This window comes from Humulus lupulus, chromosome 6, assembly GCF_963169125.1.
Source record: "Humulus lupulus chromosome 6, drHumLupu1.1, whole genome shotgun sequence".
Taxonomy (NCBI): Eukaryota; Viridiplantae; Streptophyta; class Magnoliopsida; order Rosales; family Cannabaceae; genus Humulus; species Humulus lupulus.
This window is the reverse complement of record NC_084798.1, coordinates 144,336,965-144,359,996: the sequence shown is the minus strand read 5'-3', so window position 1 is coordinate 144,359,996 and position 23,032 is coordinate 144,336,965. Positions and strand designations below refer to the sequence as shown.

Genomic DNA, 23,032 nt, shown 5'->3' with positions numbered 1-23,032 from the left:
ACAATAGTTCAACCCTCTAATTAATTAGTTCATAAATTATAATGGAAGAATTACCATTTTACCTTTCTAATTTACTTCTTATTCCTTAAGTACCATTAATTCACTAGTGAATAATTATTCTATAATCTAATTATAGATTTGAGCTCAAAATCATTCAGTTCCAGAATTAACCCTTAAGGGAACTAATATACGATCCGTTAGGAAAGATTAGATTTTGTATTGTTGATACATGTTCCCAGCCATCCATGATATTAAATCTCCAAAACAAAAGTCATTAGCCTCATTCTTTGAAGACACCTTAACGAATGAATCAAAAGATTTAATAAACATGAACAGGAGTTCATGAACACTCAGGATTTAGGTTGATCTGTAAATGATCATTAGTTATGATATGAATTACAAGTCTTTATTGTTAAATGGTTTTTGGATAAAGACTTTAATTCATATCGGTCCATGTCATATATAATCATATTATATAAAGCACCTTTACCGAGATGTCTTTCTACATCAATAATCTGAATCTAGATTATTTGTATCATTATGATACTAAGTAAACCGTACTTACAACTCCAATTAAAGAATTCCATAACTTTAATTTGTTTTTGTTGACTATTTTTATTCATTCATGTGATCTTAATTCTCTCGTACTAATACAAGATCACATCCTCAATAATGAATATGGATTTTTTCTGATATTTAAAAAATTATTCAAACAATAATTTAACAATCTAAATATAACAATAATAATAAACCATTGTATTTATTTATTCACTGAAAAACAAATGTCTTTACATGCTTTTAGGACACACTCCTAACAATCTCCCACTTGTACTTAAAGCAAGTGAGGCATTTCTCTCAATCCCATATTACGTACATGACCCTCGAATCGCTTTGCTGGAAGCGTCTTCATGAACGGGTCCACCAGGTTGTGTTCTGATGCGATTTTCAGAATGGTCACATCTCCTCTATGTACGATTTCTCTGACTAAGTGGTATTTGCACTCTATATGCTTTCCCCTCTTGTGGCTTCTTGGTTCATTAGAATTGGCCACTGCTCCACTGTCCACTGTTGTCACAGTAAAGAACAAGTGGTTTCTCCACTTCTGGAACAACTTCCAAATCTGTGTAGAACTTTTTCAGCCAAACTTCTTCCTTAACTGCTTCACAAGCTGCTATGTATTCAGCTTCCATGGTTGAATTAGCTATACTGGATTTCTTAATGCTTCTCCAGACAATTTCTCCACCACCAAGAGTGAATACTAACCCAGAAGTAGACTTTCTACTATCCTTGTCAGATTGAAAATCTGAGTCAGTGTATCCAGTAGGTTCGAGGTCACTACCTGAATACACTAACATATAGTCTCTCGTTCTCCTGAGATACTTGAGAATATGTTTCACAGGCGGTTTTGCACCTCTTGCCTACTGAAACTTTCCTTCCAAGGCAAACTTTTACCCTGACCCTCCTGACACACGAATTCCGAGTAATCGGGGATCTGTTGGGAGCACAGGCGCATGTTCACAGAACCGCGTGGTCTCACTCTCCACGGGCTGAGATTACCTCAGCCCATGCAAAGGAAACACTTCTCTTTAGATTCTCCCTTATGCTTAGGTCGCCCTTTCTGAAATTTCTTCTTTTGTTCGCTAGGTGACCAGATGGGACCCAAGAAGAACGCTCCTAAGAGGATCGCATGCAGTTTGTCCTCCCAACAATCCAAAGGAAAGGAGGTGATGACAGACTCCCCAATCCCCGTCTTCGGGCCGGCCGTGGAGCAGGAGCTCAAGGTGGCGCCTGATGCTTTCTTTGAGGCCGAGAGAATCGTCTCGAAGATCATTGACCAGGGGAAAGTGAATAAAATATTCCTTTCCCACAACATCGAGCTGGGGAGGGGCACCCTGATCGCCCAACCTCCCGCAGAAGGTGAGCGGAGCTGCGCGCCGCTAGACGAGGAGTATGTGGCTTGGAGTGATGAGCACTTCAAGGCTGGGGCCTTCCTCCCGCTGGACCAATACTTCGCCGACTTCCTCAATTACGTGAAGTTGGCTCCTTTCCAACTCCCCCCCAACTCCTACCGTTTGTTGGCGGGGTTGAGATACCTATTCCTGAAACAGGAATGGGAGGTTCCTACTCCGGCGGATATCTTGTATTTTTTCTGCCTCAAGGCCAGCTCAGAGCAGCGGGGGCGAGGCAACGGGTTCTATTACTTGACTCGATTTCCAAATACGGCTGCGGTCATCGAGCTGGCCAGCCACCCCAACGACTTCAAAGACCAGTTCTTTATGTCCAAGGGGTTTCGTAACTGCGAACTGCATTACTTCAACTGTCCTCGTAAGTACCTTTTACTCTTAGATCATTTCTGACTTAGAATAATTCTGCAGCCATTTTCGCAAGGACAGATAAGTCTATGATCCTCGGGAGTCAGTACGAGACACTGGCGAGTTTGCCCCCAGTGAAAAGGACTATCACTAGCTCGTGATAGACGAGACGATGTTGGCGTGCAAACTGATCTCTCCAGGCCAGACTTTGGCCCTGAGGAGACCCCGGGGGTTTCCCCCAGCTCGTGAGATGAGGCCCATCCCCGAGGAGGAGGCCGCGGGGGAAGGAGAGGACGAGGACGAGGAGGAAACGGGCACCGGAGGTTGCCCAAAGAACGGAAGAGGAGAGGATCCGGTCTGGAGCAGTCGTAGGTCCCTCTGGGCAGGTAATCCTTACATGTTCAGGGGCTTAGATAGGGCCACCGCCGATCCTGGGTTAGCTAGGTTTAATCCCAACCAGCCCGTCCAACACCATCGAAACAACCCCGACCTCGACGTAACCCTACTCCAGTGTGTCGACCGGCTCGAGCTGGATTACGAGAGTAGCTGCCCTAGGGGTACTGTAGTCGTAGACATCACCTTAGCCTTTAGGTCGGCCCTCTTTGAGGAGTATGGGACTAATCTCCGGTTGTGGTCCTCTCTTCGGGAGGGTACTGTAGCTCTGGGTCTTAGGCAGTATGTAGAAGAGTCTAGTCCCGAACTAGATTCGGACCCAGAACCTATTCCAGCTCGCGAAGTCATTATCTTAGATTCCCCCGCAGGAGCTCCGAGGCTGATGGTCGTGACCATAGATTCCTCTTCTAGCTCAGGGGGTAGGATCCCTTTCAATATATATACTTGAGTTCCGCTTTTTCCCCCTTATTTTTGTTCTTGCATAAATGCTTACTTGTATACTAATGCTGTCTTTGTTTTGCCAGAGGAAATGTCTCAGCCCAGGAACAAAGACCTGCGAGCTATGTTCACCGAAGGGAACTATTCTGATGGAGCCTCTAGGCCCAAAATGAAGAAGCTCCGGGTGGCGAAGAAAGTCGTTGGGATCCCAACCAAGTCCCCTGCAAAGGGGAAAGACCAGACCCCAGCTGCCCAGACCAAGGTACCTCCACCTCCTGCCGCAGTGGAGAAGATGCCCCCGCCCCCTCCACGAGCTCCCGCCTTTGTTCGGGATATAGGGGCGGAGCCCGGGATTTTGGCAACCGCAGCCCCCGAGGTGCGTATTCTGGTGGACCCCCAGGCCCTGGACAAAATTCCTGACGTCTTTCGGGGGACGGTGTATGAGACGGCGCCCTACACCGTCGACCACTATTACGGCGCCACCGAAAGGGACCTGCAGGCGATCAAAACAAGGAGCCCGGAAAGCGTGATGGAGTCTTCACTAGGAATGGCTCTAACGGTAAGCTGTCTTTACATTTTGTACCCTTCGGTTACCATGCATCGTACGTTCTTTCTTTTTTCTTTTCTAAGGCAGTTGCCTCTTTGCTTTGTAGGGTGCCTTGGCTCTTCACCGGAGCATATCCAAGTCCAAGGCTCGCCTCGAGGACATGAGGGGCGTGCATCAGGCTATTTTGGCTGCCCAGCAGACTACTTTGGTCGCCCTGAAGACTGCCCAAAAGCAAGAATAGGAGGCCAAGGATGCCTTGGCGGGCGCGCGGGCTGAGTTGGACGCGTCCCGCCCCAAGCTGGAAGAGGCCGAAGCTAACAAGGCCGCTCTAGCCGCTGTAACGGCCGAACTCGAGGAGGCCAGGACTGCCCAGGCCGCACTGAACTCTGCAAAAACCGAGGTTGAGGAGGCTAAGGCCGCCTTGGAAAAGGAGAAGGTGGCTTCCAGCTCCGCCATGGAGGACATGCTATACCACTGCTTGGTCTTCAACCCGGACGACGACTTTTCCTTCCTAGGAGTGGAAGTCTGGGAGCCCTTCCTGGAGGGGTTTAAAGCTCGTCTTCAGCAAGAGGCGCCCTCTGAGACCGGGGAGACCTCCACAGCGGCCGAGTAGGAGGGCGAGACGGTGACCTCAACGGAGTAGCACGGTGGGGCCTAGGGCATTTCTTTTTCGAACAATTTTATTATTATTATTTTTTGTAACTTTTGTATGAGTTTTTTCCACCTCGAGACAATTGGCTTTATCCATTTTTGCTTTTATACACTTTTCCTTTTTTTGCCTCGAGGTTTTTCTTTTTGTTGGTGCTATGATTGATGCTTTTATACTTTTCTTAGAGAACACGTTAACCAATCTTGACCCAACTTCTAAGATAAGTCCCGGTTGCACTCCGGACATTGCATTAAAAACTTAGTTCGCGTTAACCTCTTATTGGTTTCTCGTGCTTTTTAAGAAAAACAACGATCAATCAATTTGAATTAACTTCTAAGTTTTATGACCTTGTTATGTCCAGGACATTAGTTTGAAAACTTAGTTCGTGTTTATTCTTGACTAATATCTGGTGCTTTTTAAGAAAAACAACGATCTATCAATTTGAATCAACTTCTAAGTTTTATGACTTGGTTATGTCCAGGACGTTAGTTTGAAAACTTAGTTCGCATTAATTTTTATCAATATCTCGTGCTTTTTATGAAAAACAACGATCAATAAATTTGAATTAACTTCTAAGTTTTATGACCTGGTTATGTCCAGGACGTTAGTTTGAAAACTTAGTTCGTGTTTATTCTTTACTAATATCTTGTGCTTTTTAAGAAAAACACTGATTAATCAATTTGAATCAACTTCTAAGTTTTGAGCTGACCTAGTTATATCTAGGATAGGACTTAGTTCACGTTAATCCTTTATCAATATCTCGTGTTTTTTAAGAAAAACAAGGATCAATCAATTTGAATCAACTTCTAAGCCTTTAAGGCGACCTGGTTATATCCAGGCACCATATGCCCCCCAAGTAACTAGGAAAGGGTCTTTCGTGGTTACTTGAGATTATACCCACAAATATACACAATAATAAACAAAGATTTAATTCTCATTGCTTAAAAAAAAAAGTTGCCTTTAAGCCTTACGAGGGTGCTACTGATAATATTTCTTCAAATGGATGGCATTCCAAGTTCGTGGGACTGCCCCTCCATTGAGCCGAGCTATTTTATAAGTTCCTTCCTTAATGACCTCGGTGATTTGATATGGCCCTTCCTAGTTCGATCCCAATACTCCATCTTTGGGATCCTTACCGGCCAAGAAGGATCTTCTGAGGACCAGGTCACCAATGCTAAAGGCGCGTTTTTTGACCTTTGAGTTGAAATAACGAGTCATTTTTTGCTGGTAATGCGCGAGCTGAAGCTGCGAATCTTCTCGTCTTTCATTAATCAGGTCAAGGGAGGTGCGAAGTAGTTTGTGGTTGTGGTCCTGGTCATATGCCTGGACTCGATGCGAAGATACCTTAACCTCGACAGGGAGGACTGCCTCACTCCCAAAAGTCAGAGAGAAAGGAGTATGACCCGTAGGAGTCCGATGCGAGGTCCGGTATGCCCACAGAACCTGGGGGAGCTGTTCTGGCCAGACCCCCTTGGCTTCGTCTAGTCTCTTCTTAAGGCTCGCCTTTAGCGTCTTATTGACAGCCTCTACCTTGCCATTTTCCTGGGGATAGGCTACAGACGAGAAGCTTCTCACAATTCCGTACCTTTCACAAAATTCGGTGAAGAGGTCGCTATCAAACTGAGTCCCGTTGTCGGATACGATTTTCTTCGGCAGCCCGAACCGGCAGATAATGCTCTTGACTACGAAGTCGAGGACTTTCTTGGAAGTGATTGTTGCCAAAGGTTCTGCCTCAGCCCACTTCGTGAAGTATTCGATGGCCACCACAGCGTAGCGGACCCCGCCCTTTCCTGTAGGGAGGGCGCCAACCAAGTCGATTCCCCAGACCGCAAATGGCCATGGGAACGAGATCATCTTCAGCTCGACTGGGGGAGCTCGGGAAACTGTGGCGAATCGCTGGGACTTGTCACATTTCTTGACGTATGAGATCGAGTCCTTTGATAGAGTGGGCCAGTAATACCCTTGCCTTAAGACTTTTAGGGCCAGGCTTTGCCCCCCAGTGTGATCCCTGCAAAACCTTCGTGCACTTCCTGCAGGATGGCCTTTGCTCGCCTGGCAGAACACATCGTAGGAGAGGTAGGGAATGCCCACGTCGGTACAGCACCCTATCTAACATCGTATACCTTGGAGCCTGGTATAGTACCCGCCGTGCGTCATTACGTCCCTCGGGTAACTTTCCTTCGGTGAGGTACTCGAGGATGGGAGTCATCCAAGTCGGTCTGGCGTTGATCATCTCAACCTCTGCCCCTACCTCTTCTATACTTGGTTTCTCCAGGAACTCTACCGGTACTAACCCCAGAGCCTCCGTCTCCCCGGAGGTAGCGAGCTTGGCGAGAGCGTCTGCGTTAGCGTTTTGCTCCCGAGGTATTTGCTCGATTGAGCCTCGCTCAAACGCAGATAGTTCGACTTTTACCTTGGCTAGGTAAGTAGCCATCTTGGCTCCTCGTGCTTGATATTCACCTAGCACCTGGTTTACCACGAGCTGGGAGTCGCTGAAGCACTGAACGGAGCTCGCCTTCAGCTCCTGGGCTACTCTTAGCCCGGCCAGGAAAGCTTCGTATTAGGCCTCGTTGTTGGAGGCCTTGAATCTGAATCTCAGGGCCGAGTGGAATCTATGTCCCTCTGGGGATATCAAAATGATCCCAGCCCCTGAGCCGTTCTCATTAGATGAGCCGTCCACGAAGATCTTCCAAGACGTTTGGGCCGAGGTGACCTGGGGTGAGTCTTCCACAAGATCCTCCCTGAATCCTGTGCACTCTGCCACAAAATCGACTAGGGCCTGAATTTTTATAGCAGTTCGTGGGGTGTACAAAATCTTGAACTGACTGAGCTCGATAGCCCACTTTAACAGGCGTCCCGATGCTTCAAGCTTTTGCAAAACCTGCCTTAAAGGCTGATTGGTCATGACGTGTATGGAGTGGGATTGGAAATACGGCCTGAGCTTTCGGGAGGCCGTGATAAGATAGAACGCCAATTTTTCCATCAACGGGTATTGGGATTCAGCCCCGAGAAGTCTCTTGCTGATGTAGAAGACCGGTTTCTGAACCCGGTCTTCTTCTCGGACCAATACGGCACTAGCTGCATCCTCTGTGACAGCTAGGTAGAGGAAAAGGGGCTCTCCTGCCTTTGGTTTGGACAATACGGGCGGCTCGGCCAGATGTGCCTTCAGGTCGAGGAAAGCACTCTCGCACTCCTCTGTCCATTCGAATTTCTTATTTCCTCGGAGCAGGTTGTAGAACGACAGGCACTTGTCGGTGGATTTTGAAATAAACCGATTAAGGGCTACAACCCTTCCTGTCAGGCCTTGAACGTCCTTATGCGACCTGGGTGAGGGAAGCTCGAGCAATGACCTGATCTTATCGGGTTTCGCCTCGATTCCTCTAGTGTTGACAATGAAACCCAGGAATTTTCCAGACGAGACCCCGAAAGTGCACTTCTGAGGGTTAAGCCTCATGCCGTATTCTCTTAGTATCTTGAAGCATTCTTCCAGGTCAGAAACATGGTTATCGGCAGTCTTTGACTTGACCAGCATGTCATCAACGTACACTTCCATGTTCTTCCCGATCTGGTTGGCGAACATTCTATTCACTAATCTCTGGTATGTAGCACCGGCGTTCTTCAGCCCGAATAGCATGACCTTGTAACAATAGACGTTAGTCGGGGTCATGAAGCTGGTGTGCTCCTGGTCTGCCGGATTCATGGCGATCTGATTATAGCCTGAGTACGCATCCATAAAGGACATGAGCTCGTGCCCCGCCGTGGCATCCACCAATTGATCAATCCTTGGCAAGGGAAAACAATCTTTGGGGCAGGCTTTATTCAGGTCGGAGAAGTCGATGCAGGTCCGCCATTTCCCGTTGGGCTTTGGGACCAGCACGGGGTTGGCGACCCAAACTGGAAACTTGGCTTCACGGATAATGCCGCATTTCTTGAGCCGGGCTACTTCTTCTTCTAAGGCCTCAGCCCGAGTTGTTCCCAGGCGCCTTTGCTTCTGAGACTTTGCAGGAACGCTCTTATCCAAATGAAGGGTGTGCATGATGACATTTGGACTGATTCCCCCATGTCCTCGTGTGACCATGCAAACATATCCAGGTTATCCTGCAGAAACTTGATGAGCTCCGCTTTCCTCTTGCCACAGAGGTTTTTCCCGAGCTTGACCATCCGTGAAGAATTTTGTGGATCGATGTTTACTTCCTCGAGCTCTTCAATAGCTTGGAGCTCGGACTTGTTCTCGCCTATTCGGGGGTCAATATCCTCACCTAGGATGATACTTTCCCCCTCGGTGCTCTGAGGTTTTTCAATCTCAGGATTAGTCAAAGGTTCCTGAGATTCCTCTCCTCCACCTTGGATGGCCATCGTTAGCTACCCGGGTTTCAATTTTCCCTTCATGGAAATGCTGTAGCATTCCCTGGGAGCAAGCTGATCGCCACGGACCGTGCATATTCCCGTGGAAGAATGGAATTTCAGCGCGAGGTGGCGAACGGAGGTGATGGCCTCAAAAGCTATAAGTGTGGATCGGCCCAAAATAGAATTGTATGCAGCGGGGCTGTCGATGACCACGAACTCGAGGAGTTTTGAGACTCTCCTAACCCTCTGATTAGCGAGCTGCACTGCTACGACCAGAGGGTCGTTATGAGGGAACTGAACATGGCCAGCATCTTCTTCCGTAAAAATGATTGGTTGCCTCTCCAATCGCTGTTGCTTTGGCAGATGCTGCTCTGGGATGAACTCTACTCCATTATGCGCCTTGAGTTCGTTTACGTACCTCTTTTGGGCACCCCTGCTCGTGCCAGCCAAATGCGGACCTCCCGAGATTGTGGATATCTCTCCTCCTATCACTGGAGGAGGGACATCTTGATCTACCCGAGACCCGGGCTGACTGACCAGGACTTCCGGAGCAGGTCGACTTGTTGGAACCCTGTTCCGCGCGTACTGAGCCAAGGGGCCGGCTCTGATGAGAGTTTCGATCTCATCTTTCAAATGCTTACAATCATCGGTATTGTGGCCAACGTCGTTGTGGAAACGACAAAACTTGGACGTGTCTCTCTTCCCCTTCTGGTGCTTTAACGGCTCCGGCTTCTTCCAGGGGAGGCGAGCAGAGTTCGCTAGGAAGATGTTCTCCCTAGAGTGGGTGAGCTCTGTATAAGTCGCATAGATCGGCTTAAAATTTTCTATGGACTTATTCTTCTTTGGGCCGTGCTAGTTGCCCTCGCCGTTCCCCTTTCTTTTGCCTCCACCGAACTGGTTATTCTGCGTAACGTTCTGGGTTGCTGTCATGACCTCCGTTCCCACTCCAGCGGGCTGCTTAGGGACCTGGCTGGTTCCTGCAGCTGAGGCTTGGGCCTCCTCCAAGTTGATCCTATTTAGGAATTCGTTTACTGAGTTGATTCCCTTCCTTTGTATTTCATTCCAGAGTCCCCCTCCGACGAGGATTCCAGTTCTCAAAGCCATGAGCTTGGAGTTGTCATCTGCGTCTCTGGCCCGAGCAACGATGTTCTCGAACCTGGTCAGGTAAGCCTTCAAAGGCTCGTCGGGTTGTTGCCTCACGTTAGCCAGGGAGTCGGCCTTGACGCGGGCAGCCTGGGAGGCTCGGAATGCCCTTTTGAAGTCAGCACAGAAAGTTTTCCACGAGCTGATTGATTGTTTCTTGCTTTGTTTGAATCACTGTCTGGCTGGCCCGGTCAGTGTGGAGGGCAATATCAGACACCTCAACTCAGGGCCAACGTTGTGGGCCATCATCAGGGTATTGAACATCCCCAGATGATCCGACGGATCTCCGTCTCCGTTGAATTTGGACAGGTGCGGCATACGGAAACCAGGTGGGTATGCCGTTGCTGTTATGCTGGGCATGAAGAGCTCAAGCTCGTCCCCCGAATAATATTCGTCTTTCTCTTTCTCCGACAAGAGCTTCTTCATTAGCTCCTCCATCTGAGCCAGGCGCTCAAGGGTTTTGTCCTGATTTCCTTGGTTACTCCGGGGCTGTTCAACAGCTCCAGATCCATTGTATACATTTGGTGGGTTATTGCCCCTCCTATCTTGAGATAGGTTATTTAGGACATTCCCGCCGTTACGTACCTCAGACAGGTCTCCCCTTGAGCGAGCATGGCTGCCACCTCCTACCGGGTCCCCCCTATGAGAGTTAAGGCGATCTCGTAGGTCGCCCTTCGGGGTGGCTTGAGGACTTTGCGCCGAGCTTAAGCGTTGACGCAGGTCTCCGCCATAAAGGTCACTCAGGCGACTGTCGGTCCAGTAGCTCCCGTTAGAGAAGCTCGGAGTCCGCCTCTGGAGGTAAGGATCCGGGCTCCCTCTGGGCGCCCTGCTATGACGGGAAGGTCCTGCGGATGGCGGGTTTGTCCTGCTGCTTCCATAAGCTGAAATATCTCGGATAGGCCGAGGAGGAGACGGATATCTTATTGGTGACGGAGGATGTCTGACCGAGGATGCAATCCTGGTTCCATCAGGGCGGATCAAGTTAGGTGGGGGTCTTTCGGCCCTGCCAACCTGCGGGCCCTGTGCCTGGTGATCTGGACGAGGCGCAGGACGGCTGGCAGGGATGGGCTGGTGCTGTGAGCCCTCCCCGGATCTCCTTCTAGAATTCCCTCGAGCCCTCCTGGGCGCGCTCGAGGCTGGTAGTGAGCTGGGAGTTGAAGTTCGGACCGAGCGGCTATACTGTTGTTCGGCTCTAGGTATTTCTTTGAAGTTTTCCTCTTGACGATGCGATGAGGGAGTAGAGTTGGACGTCGGAGGTCTGACCGAACGGCTAGGCCTGGACCGATTACCCCGGTGGGACTTACGAGTCTCGCCTTTCCTCTTTCCGACGTTAGCGTCGGTTGTAAGAGGGGGTAATCGGGCCAACACCTCCTTAATCTACTGACTAGCTTTCGCCAGTTGGCTCCTCAGCTGAGCGTTCTCCATCTCTACTACCGTGTAAAAATCCGAGTTTGGATTAGCTGGCCGGGGTGCCAAACTTCCAGTGTCATCCTGGCCTATCGGCTGCTTGCCCGGCCGCTGCTGGACTTCAAGATTTTGCTCACCGGAGATGGCGGCATGATGAGCCTCCTGCCAATCATGTTGTTCCGCCTCGTTACCGTGTCTTGATCGAGTGGTCACCATAGTTGGATATTCGCGATAGCACCAATCTAACAAACTCTCAATGAAAGCACCAAACTGTTGGCGCGGTTCTTCGCCAACAGGTAATTAAGAAAATAAGAGAAAGAGATTAGGGCTTAACAATGAACCGAAATAGATGAATGATCTTTAAATGGACTGATGACACAATTATGTTTTTAGGTGGTTCAAAGGTTAAAATCCTTCTACTCCACCAGCCAATATTATTGCTATATTTCTGGTATTCTTTACAGGATATTTTGTTACACAATTGAATCCAACCCCTTACAACTCCCAGGGTCTCCATCTTTATAGGAGAGGGCACCTGGGAGTTGGTAATGGGGGTCATCCCGTGACCTTCTTACCCATCATGTCGCTTTTGTGACATTCATGATTAATTCCTAAAACCTGACAAATGAAGTGTGGTCTAATCAATAGGTAAGGGGGATAATGGGCCGCACGGCCTAACCCAGTCGTTGGGGTGCCTGAATACGCACGTTCATGCTGCGTGTCCGAGAATTCAGGGATATATCAGACACGTGATGTCTGATATATGCACGTTTACATTGCGTGGTTGACTTTATAAGGAGTCATAGCTTCCCACTCCAGCTCGTACCTCGAGCTGGATGCCTTCTTGGCTTGCGGTCTTCATATCCCTGTCTCGGCCCTTAAATAATATTGATAAACCTTTGGCTACCTCGAGCTAAAGAGGTAGGACCTGACGACAGCAACTTCGGCCACGTGGTATCCACGTGGCTGATATGACTATGTCATATCTCAGCTCGCTAATAGCTCGTGGAAAATTAGGGTGTACACTTATCTAGACTAATATTACCTAATCTTAAGTGCCATAGATATGTGTCATTTTCTTTAGAAACCTTTTGTCTTTTGTTACTTTGTGGAACAACTACTTTAAACAATTCAGAATTATTGAGCGATTTTTCTATTGGATTAAGCATGTATAGTCCGTCCTTTTGTTTTGCATGACAAATATTGTTCCCATTCCTTGAAATAAAAATCATATTATTATTAAAAGAAATGCCAAATTTTTTTCATTTAACAAAGATAAAGAAATAATGTTTCTAGTAATTTCAGGAATAAATAGCACATTATTCAAAACTAGAAAATTGTTCTTAAAATTCAAACGGACTGTTCCACATGCTTTAGCTGAAACAAGCGCTCCACTTCCCACTCTCATAGTCATCTCTCCTTGCTCCAATTGCTTTGTGGACTCAAGCATCTGCAAACAAGAACAAACATGGTTAGTGGAACCAGAATCAATTATCCATGATAATTTATCTTGTTCCACCATACAAGCTTCGAGTACAAGTAAATCTGATTTACCTTTCTTTTTCTCTTTTAGCTGGGCGAGATACTTTGGTCAGTTTCTCTTCCAATGACCATCGACATTACAATGGAAACACTTTCCTTTGGGTGCCTTTTGTTTGGGGTCATTGTTCTTTTTTTTCTCGGGTGCTTTGGATGACTTTTTTGCCTTTTTCGGATTGTCCTTTTTAGGTTTGCTGTCATTGTTATTGCCTTTTCTTTTCTTCTTAGAAGAAGATGGTTTTGCTTCAGCCTGACTTGAGATGGTCTTATTCAAAGACTCAAAAGTTTGTAATTCATTCAGCAATTGTGTCATGTTAAAATCCAATTTGTTGTTGACATAATTTGCTGTGAATGTAGAAAAAGCAAGAGTTAAAGACTCAAGTATAATGCATACTTGTATCTTTTCATCCATGACTGATCCACGCGTCTCAGCTTCATGAAGTACACTGATCATGTTCAAAACATTCTCACGCACAGATTGACCTTTCTTCATCTTAGCATTCATGTAGGTTCTAGTAGCCTCATGAAGGCTTTGATCAGATGGGCGCCCAAACATTTCCTTAAGAGATTCTAATATCTCAAAAGCAGTTTCCATGGATTCATGCTTTGTTCGTAAGACATCACTCATGCTTACAAGCATATAGCACTTAGCATTGTTATTGGATTGAATCCATGCATCAAATTTGTCCCGAACATGTTTCGGGGCATTGACGGCAGGTTCTTCAGGACATTCCTCATTTAGGACAAACTTGTGGTTTTCTCTAACCAACAACAGATTCATATTTGATTTCCAATTTATGAAATTATCACCAGTTCATTTTTCTTGTGCAATCAAAGCAGTGATGGGATTTCCAGAGATAAACATATTCTGAATAAAATAAAAAATACAAATATTATTATTATATTTAGAAAAATAAATATCAAAGTTTTCGGAAATTAAACGTGATGCATGAGCATAATTAAAACACATAAAATAAAGATTAATTTCCACGATAAAATTTTCTAACAATTAAAGTGCCACCTTAGGGTCGGTCAAATTAATTTTAAAGAATTTATAAGACATTCTTATATTTATTGTTTAAAACTTAAAATAACTCTTTATTTTCTCTTTTAAACATTAAAGTACCGCTTAGTTTGGTCAAGTTATGATTATCCACTGCACGAGCTTAATCATAACTTTGTGAGTGTAACCCATTATTTCGGAGTTCATGACTTTACTTAGGACATGCCGCCTTAGGGTCGGTCAAGCCTAAAATACATCATTAGTTCCTATCTATGTAAGAAATACAACCTTACTATTGATATGTCCAGACACCTTCCTTAGGGGGATGAAAACAAAGCCGTCGCGAGGCGCTATTCATATCTCACGGTGTTATATTAATAATGGAGACCATGGGTTATGTTTGAGATATCAACCCTCTCCCACTCACTATTTTGAAATAAGTGTTTTTAATCTAATTAATTCCAAATTAATTATAACATCTTTAAACCTTATGAAAATAATTGAAATTGGAAATAAAGCGAGTTTCTAGGTCCATATCCAATTTTAAATTACCAATCATGTTCATCTAAACTTTACTAAAAATACTTTTAAAAAAAAAGTTGGTTTAAAGAAATTAAGTCATAAAGACTTAAAATTTGGTGTGATATTTTACCAAGTTTTCAAAAAAATAAACTAAGTAATTTACATGCAATTGATTTCGCAAAACAATTCATATAAACACATAGGACAATCCTAATAATCGTGTTTCTACTAATGAGATGCATGATTATGACTGTGTGGGTTTTTATGTATGGCATATAATGCATGAACATGTTATCAATCACATGAAAATAATTATTTAAATAAATAAACAATAAATGTTGAACCGGGTGCTTTTGAGTATTTCTAATTTTACAACCACTTTATAAAATTAAAAAAATAAAATAAAACCGCCTTGATCTCCATCGGACTTCTTTACTTTACTGTCGGTAGGATATGTGTCGTTGTTGGTCCAGAATAATAATAAGAAAACAATTTTATAATTTTTTTGATTAATTAAAACAAACTTTTAAATAATCATTATTTTTATTTTTCTTTTTAATTAAAACAACTTTTAATTAAAATTAGAAACTGAAATAATTAAATAAAATCTGTTATATTTAAAATTAAATTTTGAAATTAGATTTTCAAAAAAAAATTTGTTAGGATAAAAAAATTATCACATTATTTAAATATCAAATTTCTAATAGATAGGATATTTAACATTTAAAATTTAAAAAAAATAACAGAATAATTTCATAAAATAAAAAAAATTCTGGACAAGCAGGACAGGGACACGTGGCGTCAAACGGAGGTGCCGGGGCCGAGTTGTACGGAACAGTACGGATCCGTACAGTCCGTCCGTACGACGTCCCGGCAGCGGCTCGGAGGTTGGCGTCGGAGGAGCGGTGGCTGAATTCTGAATCCCGGGCTCCGTTCTGACTTTTGTGTGATCGAAATTACAATTTTATGGTGTCAAAAACCAAATAAAATTACATAAATCCTATGCCCTTTAATGACTTACACAATGATCTAATCATAAACAAATCCTAACCCAAAAACACCATACAATTAACGATTCAACATTCACATGCATTCAATCACATTAAGCTATCCATTCATTCATCAAAATAAATAAATGCATAAAAGTAAATCCACACAGATTCAATATATATATAAATATATATATATATATATGAAGATGGCTCTGGTACCATTTGTTGGTTTTTATTGATCTAATCAGAGATTATGCGCAGCGGAACAACAATCAAATTGTTAGTTTAATCCTATAAGATTTCTAGATCTACTTCTTCACATGCATATATATATATATTGAATCAAAGACATGAATAGAAAAATTACATCAGGTCCTTCCTTGCTGCTATCTTTTCGTATGGCTAAATCCTTGAGATCTCACACTAAGATCTTCCAAAATGTTCTCAGCACACAAAGAACGAATGTGGGTTCACTATACAAACAATAGGCAAAAACTATTTATCAGATGTTCTCAACACATGAGATCTGATAAAGTTTTGGACCTAGGTTTTGTGAAGAATAGTGACTTTTGTTTGTGTCACTATTCTCTTTTTCTGAGAGAGATTTCTAGATATTTTTCTATCCCTGAAAAGTTACGTTCTGAAAAAATGATATCCTATATTTAATATATCCAATATATTAAAATAAAATCTTAGTTATTTTAAACAATTTGAAAATAACAAATCAGTTATCAGATTTTTGTTTAAATAATAATATTTTAATCAAATTACAATACCTCATTACTTATTTAATATTTAAATAACTAAAATAGTGGAACCTAGAAACTGATCACAGTCTCTTATGCGTGTAGCACAATGACTGTGCATTGTGCTACACGTGTACCACATGCCAGTGATGGCATGTGATTTTTCCCAATTTTTATTATTATTTAAATACCAAAAATCCCAAAAATAAATTAATTCAAAATTAATTATATTTTTGTTAAATCAAAAAATTAATAAATTCTTAATTAATTGTAAAGAACGCCCTAGACTAGTACTTATTAAAACATTCACATATCGTTGGTCCATAAAGAAAACCACTTTTAATCACTACTACAAAAAAGGTTTTTAGGACTAGCATTGCGAGTCCTAAAAAGGTTTTTAAGACTCGCGCCCCGCGAGTCCTCTATTTGAGAGCCTTAAAAACTAAGGCTTTTAGGACTCACGTTGCGAGTCATAAAATAATGTTTTTAGGACTCGCGCTGCGAGTCCTAAAAAATGTCCGCGAGTCCTAAAAGATCTTGTTGAGTGCCTTTAAGTAAGATTTTTAGGACTCGCGTTGCGAGTCCTAAAATGATGTTTTTAGGACTCGCGCTGCGAGTCCTAAAAAATGTTCGTGAATCCTAAAATATCTTGCTGAGTGCCTTTAAGTAAGGTTTTTAAGACTCGCATTGCGAGTCCTAAAATGATGTTTTTAGGACTCGCACTGCGAGTCCTAAAAGATCTTGCTGAGTGCCTTTAAGTAAGGTTTTTAGGACTCTCTTTGGGTGACCTTAAAAGTTATATTTTTAATTTTTTAAAAAATTATTTATTGTTATTTTAAATTAAAAATTATGATTTAAATGAAACATTTATATACAAATTAATCTAAAAATTTATAGATTAAAATAACAAAACTTATTAAAATTATAATCGTCTTGACCTTAAAAAATATATAACTAGATTTACAAAGTAAATAATTAACCATTCAAACAATAATCATTTACTCTAATAAATATTACAAATATAATAAAACACTAAATTCATTGACAAACAACATATATTTCTTCTTCTTGTCTTTGTACTCACCCTCGTCACTGCCTTTCCAAAGTAAGGATTGGCTGCCATGAATTTCTTTCTAAAATCATCCCTGAAACATGAAAAATCACATTATAATACACCGAACATGAAAAATTATAACTAGATTTTTATTGTAGTGTACATAAATAAGTTTATTCACAATTGCTACAATTTTCATTTTGATTTAAAAAATATATCCCTTTGAGTATCCAAAATGTATTAAAATAAATTTGAAAAGAAAATACTAAAAAACACCCAAAAAAATTCCTATACTGCCATATTAAATACAGAATAAAAAAAATAATATAGGTAAATAACATACATATATATTTATATAAGAGAAAGTATTTATTTATCAAAGAAATGAAAAAACATAGTGTAATTATGTGATATTTTTATTCCACCCTTTTGAATCCCAAGAATAATACTTCATACCAAAATTATAATAGAAAAAAAGAAATGGTGGAGCACTATATATATGAAGAAAAATCTATGGTTTCCATTCCCAATTATTCTAATAATAGTTGTTTCTTAATATCTAAGTAAACAAAAGAATGCATAACAACCAAAATACTCAAGATAATCATAATTCCTTTCTCATTACAGTTTATTATGTGGTCTTCATCTAATACATTTATGGGGCAGCACTAAGCAAGAAAAGCACAAAAAATCTAAGACATGCAAGTTCTCAATCTTCCGTTATCACCGCAGCACACAGAATTCTCAGAACCTACTTCACTACGGATGAATATCTAACATATTCAAACTCCACTAAAGTAATACAATTATCATTCAAGATTGTAAAATATTGAAAATTAAAAAAAAAATAAATACAACATACCTCTTGCAATTAGCTACCAATCCAATGCTTCAAGACCAGCCAAAATATTAACCTAAACATTATTATCAACATTATAAAAAATAAAAAAGTTAGATGTATGTTCCATATCATGTTATTACCCTAAGTCATATTATTTAAAATTCTATAATCAACTTAATTGTTAATTAGACGGTCAAATGTTAAGATTATAGGAAATAACAAAGGAAAAAATGTGATGCAGCAGTCCATGAAAATCCACATGCTAGAAAACTTGCTAAATAGGCCACTAAATCATATTATAAAAATCATATCTACCCATGAAATTGTATACATTTTGTTCTTTGCAATATCAAGCAAATAATAAGATTTCTAACATATATTCTCAAATAAAACTCATTCACTATACACTACTACAATAATAATGCTTTTGTGAGAATATTTATTCTAATAACATCATTTCTTTAAGAAATATTTACTAAGAGAAATTATCTATACAACTAGTAAATGAATTTATATCTTTTTATGGTTTTTACGTTTTGGGAAGCTCTTGAAATCACTTTCTTGATTGCACATACGAATACCTATGAAGAGAAGAAAAAAGGTTTGAACAGGTAACCTTGAAGATGAGCATAATAATTCTTCAATACTGTTAGAACTTAATGTAGTGGAATATAGCTCATATTTGATGACATTTTCATCGAGACTAGCTAGGTGAACCAATTATTATCATCATTTTCATTTATTTACTTGGATGTGAATGAATGTATATAATATTATGGGATTTATTGCGTCTACATTTAAAAAATAATATTTTGAATCTTTCTAATTTGTTTTAATATTAGATTTGGACTTTCCATGTTTGATAATCACAAACAAAGCCATATAATACTATCAAGTCAATTTTAATTAACAATAAACTCCAATTTTATCTAAATTTTTGTTACTAGTCTTTTTGAAGGGATGTGAGCGAGAGTAGAAAGAAAGAAAAAAGTAAGAAGAAACAATTTAAACAATTGAAATGAGGGTATCATTTTCTTTTTGAAATCCTGACTAGGTATAAAAACAGATGTTTGTACAAACTCAAAATTTAAAAATAAAATAAATCAATATTAAAAAGTTTGAAGACATATTATCGTAAAATTAAAATAGTGATGTAAATTCAGATAGCAAAACCAAGCTTTACGATAGGGACAACAAAAATAGTGATGTAAATTAAAATAGTGATGTAAATTTAGACAGCAAAATCAAGACCTGTATAGATTTCGTTTGATCACCCTCCAGCTTTGGAATATCTTTAGTCTCCTATTTAATCTCTTCAAGGTCTTTTGCTTTTCCCCAAAGCACAATATATAGCCCAATAATCACAGCTAAAGCACCGACCAAGCTGATAATTAAAGAAAAAGACAAGTTTTCATCATATAGTAAAATAAAGATTATTATATACTATAATATATTCTATGTAAAAAGCAAAGAGAAACTATATATCAATGTAATATTGTAAAGTACCTTCCAGCATATAACTTCTCATGTAGAAACAAAGAGGCTATAATGGCTGTTATAACAGTGCATAGAGGGCTGAACATTGCAACAAAGACAGGACCTCTTAGTTGTATGCACCATGCTTGAACAAAAAAAGATACCGCAGTACCAATTCCCTGTACAGTTAAATGTGCAGTTCAAATCAAGCCATATTTAGAAGAAGAAAACTTTAAATTAGCATAATAATAATGAAAAGGTAATTAAGAATAGAGAGCAAGTATAAGTTAAAGTACGTACTGCATACAAACAACTTCCAAGTTCTAAATAGGAATGAAGATTCCATACTTGTAGATCAGGCTCTGTCACAAATGTATATATTGCAGATTGGATGGTTGTCAATAAACACATCCAAAGAGTTGAATACAAGTGGTCTGGACAACTGACAAAACATCAAAAACATTAAAAATTAGGAATTTTTTTTCAGAATAAGAATACACTGACAAAACCAAAACAAAAAGAAAGGAAAAGATAAACAAATTCCCAAATCATATGAAGCTTAATATTAATAGGAGATGGTATTAACATAAGTGTCAATTAATACAAATTTACCTTGAAGAGAATGGCAGCACCACCCACGCCTGAGAACTTCACCAGCTCAGGAGCCTTCGCCGTCGCCTTCCCCATCGTCGTCGCCAGCAGGAGCCTTCATCGTCCACGGTGGAGACCAGAACAATCCTCCAAACTCACAGCAGCGACGGAACTTCGGGGAGCCAATCGCGACGGAGGCCGGCGAGTGGGGAGGCGAGCTTCACGGGTTGGGGGTTTCGGGGGCCAAGGAAGCTCGTGGTGGGGTGCGTGTCATTGGGTGGTGGCCGGAGATGGCTCATCTGGTCTGGCCGACTGAAATGCAAGAGAGGAAAAGAAAAGTGGTATCGACTGGGAAGAAGAAAGAGGAGAGAGAAGGGGATTTTTGAGATTCATTAAGGGATTAGTATTTTTATCTCCCTTTTCTTATTTAATTAAACAAAATTTGATTTAATGTGAACTATTACTTTTTTTTTAAAAATATTTTCAACATGGATTTTAAAAAATAAAAACACCAATATTATTAGTGAAATTTTAAAATTATTTTACAATATTTAACCAATCAATAAAATAACTCTTTTTAATTAATTTTATCATAAATATGTTAAATAAATAAAATTTAAGCAAATTATTCATTATATCATAATTAATTTAAATTTTAATATATAAATTATTATAAATAAAAAGTTAATATAATATTAAAAATTTAGAAATAAAAGAAAATCTAAGAGGTGTATATTAAAAAAACAAAATAAACATTTTAGGACACACATCAGTTTTTAGGACTCGCACGAGTCCTAAAAACATTCTTTTAGGACTCCCAATGCGAGTCCTAAAAAGTCCAGGAGATGTTTGTTTAAAAAAAACTCAAACTTTTAGGACACACGTAGTTTTTAGGACTCGCTCTGCGAGCCCTAAAAGAATTTCTTTAAGGACTCGCAACGCGAGTCCTAAAAAGTCCAGGAGTTGTTTTTAGGACTCGCATCTAAGTGAGTGTCCTAAAATAGTGTTTTTGTAGTAGTGTCACAAGCGAGTCCTAAAGAAGTATTAAGGACTCCCAAAGCAAGTCCTTAAAATTATTAAGTAAAACACTTATTTGTTAGGACTTGCATATTTTTTTAGGACACTCATTACGAGTCCTAAAAGAGTATTAAGGACTCCCAAAGCAAGTCCTTAAAATTATTAAGTAAAACACTTATTTTTATAAGCCAGATTTTTTTAGGACTCGCATATTCTTTTAGGACACTTATTGTGAGTCCTAAATTGTGTTTTTTCAGGACTCTCAATGAGTGTCCTAAAAACTCCATAAATATTTTTAAGGACTTGCATTTAGGTGCGTGTCCTAAAAAAGTGTCCTGTAAAGTGTATTTTGTAGTAGTGTATAAAGGTCTCAGTGGGGACTTGCTTAAAACAATGCAAGTTGGGCCCATTAGTTTAAAAAGAAAATATGAGTTTTTATACAAAGTTCAAAAGAAACAATATTAAATAATTAAGTCCCACTGATAATTTAGAAAGTCTCTTAAAACATAACATAATTAAAATGGCGTCCTAAAGTGATCGTTTATTCCGTCCATAGGATACCCCACGCCATACACTCTACGACGATAGAACTCCTCACATCACCACGCGTGCCACAGAGAAATCCTATTTGCTACCTGGAAGGGAAAGTAAGGGGGTGAGCTAAAAGCCCAGTAAGGAAGTACAAACAATAAGCAAGTAAGGATACAACAAATACAAACACTATCGTTCATCTTAAACATCATGACATCATAGCTTATCATAACATTATCGTAACATAACATCATAGCATATCATAACATTATCGTAACATATCATCATAGCATATCATAACATTATCGTAACATATCATCATAGCATATCATAACATTATCGTAACATAACATCATATCACATTCATACAGCATTCATGATGAACATGACCCGCTAACTTGTCCATGTCACCCTATGAGGTAAACAAGAGTCTCTGGTCCTTGAATTACCTCGGCGCGTCTGCCCTAGGAGTTACGTCTTTATATCCTTAGTAACTCGGGTTACGTCTTTATATCCTTAGCAACCCATTTGATGTGTCGCGTTCATCACGCTAACATCCATTCATAAACATAGGAGTTACGTCTTTATATCCTTTGTAACTCATTTGATGTGTCGCGTTCATCACGCTAACATCCATTCATAAACATATCATATTCATACAAGCCACATATCATCACATTATGGCATTCATAATTCATAACGATTCATTCATACAACAGTCTTACCATTCATAGCATAAAATCATAGAATCTATCTAACTTCCTTACCTTAGGTCCGAGCTAAGTAAATTCACAACCTCTCAACGAGCCTATACCATAATCAAAACGACATTTCTTAGCTTCATAAAATTACTATTTTGCCATTTCATACAACTCATGTGTGAATGGGCCATACGCACATAATAAGAGTTACACACAACATGCAATTATTCTTAATTACACATAAGGCCATAAAAGAATAATGCTTACTTTACCTACTTTGCATGCATGATCTTTCAATAAAAAAAACCACATGGTTGAATAATAGACATAATTTTGGACGTAAAAGTGGATTTGCATGTAACATGCACACGTGGGAGCATTGCGTAATTGTGTCGTTTTAAAAACGATAATTCTACATATCTTACTTTTATCGTTTTAAAATTAATAGACTTATAACATGCTTTATTTTTCTTAAAATTTATAGGTTGATTAAATTTCTCAAAACATTATTTTATTTTATAAAATAATTTTATTTAGCTTAAAAAAAAAAGTAAAATATGTGACAATTTCATTTATTACTCTCAAATTACATAGAAATAACAAAAGCTTGGAATTTAATTAAAATACCTATGATTAATATGTTTCTTTAGAAAAATCAAATTTAATATTGGTTAATTGTGTTACATAAATGATGTGAGAAAAATATATATTTAAGTGTGGGAAAAATATATTTTATTTAAATTATTTAAGACTTAGTTTTATGTAACATAAATCCATATGTGA

General features: G+C 40.2%; 1 long non-coding RNA gene across 1 annotated transcript; it reads right to left on the bottom strand.

The window, feature by feature from the left end:
* Window positions 1-16,977: 16,977 nt before the first annotated feature.
* On the bottom strand, window positions 16,978-20,386 carry LOC133782576 (uncharacterized). Its single transcript, XR_009870596.1, has 6 exons — window positions 20,022-20,386; window positions 19,710-19,851; window positions 19,440-19,588; window positions 19,185-19,317; window positions 17,955-18,006; window positions 16,978-17,183 (listed from the first exon to the last, which is right to left on the bottom strand). It is a non-coding gene; the product is annotated as an uncharacterized LOC133782576 (long non-coding RNA).
* Window positions 20,387-23,032: the final 2,646 nt, after the last annotated feature.